Source organism: Asparagus officinalis, chromosome 6 (assembly GCF_001876935.1).
Source record: "Asparagus officinalis chromosome 6, Aspof.V1, whole genome shotgun sequence".
NCBI lineage: Eukaryota > Viridiplantae > Streptophyta > Magnoliopsida > Asparagales > Asparagaceae > Asparagus > Asparagus officinalis.
The window spans coordinates 73,555,278-73,559,040 of record NC_033799.1 but is presented as its reverse complement, the minus strand read 5'-3'; positions in this window follow the sequence as shown (position 1 = coordinate 73,559,040).

The window sequence follows — 3,763 nt, the reverse complement described above, 5'->3', positions numbered from 1 at the left end:
ATATTAAATAGTAGCATTTTATATGCTATTAAATTATTATATAAGATATTTTAATTATTATTATATTCTATATTATTTAATAAATATTACTAATATATTAGATTAAATATAATATATTAATAATATGATATAATATAGTAAGCATGTCAATAATAACTATATATTAATTATATTTAATATAATGTGTTAGATATTATATTTACATCTTCTCAAACTCAAAACCAAAATACTAAAATTAAAATACCTAAAAAGTGTTTAACAATAAGTGTTGTGTTTTTAGTTAAGAATGATTTAGCTCAAAAAATACTATGGTTTTCAAACGCATGGTATTTTATTTTTGGCTAAATACCATGAAAACTAGGAAAACACCATGATATCCAACGATGCCTAAATTATTTTGAGATTAGTCCCTCCAACTAAAGAGTAGAAGGAGCAATTAGAGAGATTAGCTTTAAACTGCTTATGGCAATGGGAGACCTAAGTACAATTTGAATGATTTGTCTTTTAATGAACTAATTCAAAATAATTTAAGAATTAGGGATTGTTATAGGCTGCGAGTTAACCAAGTATTAATCAATAGCTGGGAAGCTGACACATGTCCCACTCCATGCTTAATTAGATTACTCTAGTAACTACCAACTCGAGTTATTCCAGTGGTTGACTCCGTTGATCGAGAACTTGTGTGGCCGACATGAAAGGCAATACTTATCGACATATTCTCCAAGTCGAGCCCACAAGACTCCACACTCGGCCTGCTATTTCAGTCGACAACTCGCGTAACCGACTAAAAAGACAGTTTGCCGGCCTTCAGCCGAACGACTAGAAAGGTGGTGTTTGTTGGCCTTCAACCGAATGACTAAATAGGCGGTGTGTCTTCAAACCCCCTGCCAACAACCAACTACCCTCGCATTAACTGCTCTTATAAAGTCATCATTGGTCTAGCTCCCATAATATTTATGACTCATCAGTCCAGTCAGCACCAAGCAGCTACTGTCGCCATTCCACTAACTACTTGGATGACTCATCCTCGTCTGCATCCGACATCTGTAAGGCACCTGTCGAGTCAGTTATTTACCTGGACTCAGCCCAAGTTATATTTTTAATCTTCTGAATTGCTATAAAAGGAAGCTGCATTGCATGAGGTAACTTCTTCTTCTCCATGCAACTTTGAAACTTTGGGTTAGCTTGATCATCAAAGGAACCACCAGAGAACCCAAATTTAGCCTCTCACAAGTTCTTCATGTGCGAGGAAGAACAACGGGAGCTTAAGGACCCAAACACCACCATAATCCACCCACAAACCCTATGTTGATAACTGACATCAATTGTTTAGCGCCCACGGTGAGGCCCTTTATCTTTCCTCTAGCAAGATGCCTAGTTCTGAACGTCTTGGTCAAGCTTTCAAGCCACTTCCTGAAGAATCACAAGCAGGCTATTCACTCAGGCCCAATTGGAAGAATCTGCTTAGAGGATTACTTAGTCCTTTTAGCAACAATTCATTGCTTTCACCAATGAGCTCCTAAGCCGAATTCCTCTCCAACAACCCGCCGCCTCAGTTGTTCCTCCACCTCCGACAGGCTAGCCATTCGCTCCTCCTTCGCATGGACATGCCGCGTCGTCCTGACATCAAGGAGACCAAGTTGAGTGCACTTCTCCCCCACCTCACCAGCAAACTCACTTCGCAACCCCTCCTCGGTGGCACCAACAGTACATGAAAGTGATAGGGGAGAGCCTAAGCTATGGGCATGATGGTCAAGAGTACGCTACATGGCAGCATCATGCGACCCTCGATATCTCATGTCCTCCGGCCCCCTCTACCACTAACCTTGTGTCTGGCTATGACCGAACCTGTCAGCCAATCGCTGACGCCATCAGAGGGATCACTCCTCTTGCTGAAAGCATTATGAACGTTACCTGTAAGAAATTTAAGATGCCACACGTGGAGAAATATAAAGGCAAATGAGATCCTGCTGAGCATGCTCAATATTATTACAACATGATGACCATGCTGCAAGCATCAAAACCGATCATCTATAGGTGCTTTCTTATTATTTTGTTAGGAAGGGCCAAGCTATGCTGGAACTCCTTACCAAAAAAGTTCATCAGTAGTTTTGAGCAGCTAAGCTAGAGGTTTGTACATCATTTCTTAGCTGACACCAGGCAAAAACTACTTCCCCACATCTTACTTCAGATGAGACAAAAACAGAGAGAGATTCAGGAACTATTTTTAGAGGTTTGATGCCAAAAGACTAAAGTTGATGACCTTGATACGATGGTCGCCGTGTCCACTGTCGTGGCTGGATTGGAAAGCAATGAGTTGGCTGACTCACTCGTTAAGAAACGAGTCACTAGCTTTGAGTAGTTAATGGCTAAGGCGTATGGATACATGAATGTGGAGGATGCTCGGAATGATGACAACAACAACAACATAATCAACAATAGAGGCCAACCTCTCTCCAAGGAAGGAGATAGCAAAGAATCCCCTAGAGGCAACCCTAGGCAAAACAAGGCTGACAAAAGGGATCAAAGGAAGTAGACCACCAAGAAGTTGGCCCTCAAGGTCCTAAACACCTCTCTTGCATAAGCTATCTACCTGATCTAGAAAGAGGAGCTCCTTGGTTCCACCCTACCTCACATGAAGTCGAATCCTAGATCTCGAGACATCAAGCAATATTGTTGATACCATTGAGATCACGACAATCATATAATGATTGTCGAGTCCTTGAGAGAGATATTGAGGACTTGATACAGAGAGGATACTTGAAGAAGCTTGTCTCCTGGTGAGACCGAAAGGAACTCGCTCTGGAGGGATCCAAAAAAAGGTGTCTGTCTAAACCACCTCGCCCCCAGTAGCTGACTAACATTTGACCTACCAAAGATAGTACTATGGGTGTCATCAAGACTATCAGTAGTGGCTCTGCGGTGGGAGGAATATCCAACAACGCTCAAAAGAAGTATGTTGAGCGAGCGTTGCAAGTCAACTTATGCAACAAAAAGCCAAGGACAGACTAGCTCATCTCCTTTGGTGACTCAAACTTGAGAGGTGCTGAGATGCCTCGTGATGACCCCCTCATCATCTCGGCTGAGATTAACGGCTTCCAGGTCAAGAGGATTTTGGTTGACACAGGAAGTTCAACTGATATCATATTCATCAATGTCTTCATTCAGATGGACATTGACAAGTCTAAGCTGCAACCTTGTCGGGGTCCACTAATTGGATTTGTAGGACATTCGCTCCTGTCAGAAGGGATGATCACTCTCCCCCCAAACAGTTGGCAAATACCCTCGGCAAATCCACTATCCAAACCCAGTTTTTAGTAATGAACCTCAAGTCGGCCTATAATGTTATTTTGGGAAGAACGTTCCTCAACATCTTGCAGGCAATTCCATCCACTTACTACCAAATGGTAAAGTTCCTGACTCCTAAATGAGTTGGAATTTCTAGAAGCAACCAACTGGAGGCTAGGTCCTATGATCTGCTTTCAATTAAGGAAAAAAGTGTACTGGAGACCCTGCCCATCGGGATGACATGCCTCCAGATGGAAAAAGTATCAGAGCGAGAGAGGACGACCCCTGTTGAGGAGCTCCATGATATACCAATTGACCAAGAAGGAGTGAAGAAGGTCAAGATCAGAAAGGCTTGCTGAGCCACAATAAGGAGTTGTGATTGTGTTCCTATTTGAGAATGTAAATGTATTTGCTTAGGAGCTGGAAGACATGCCTGGAATTCCTCCTAACATGGAGAGCCATGAGCTCTTAGTAG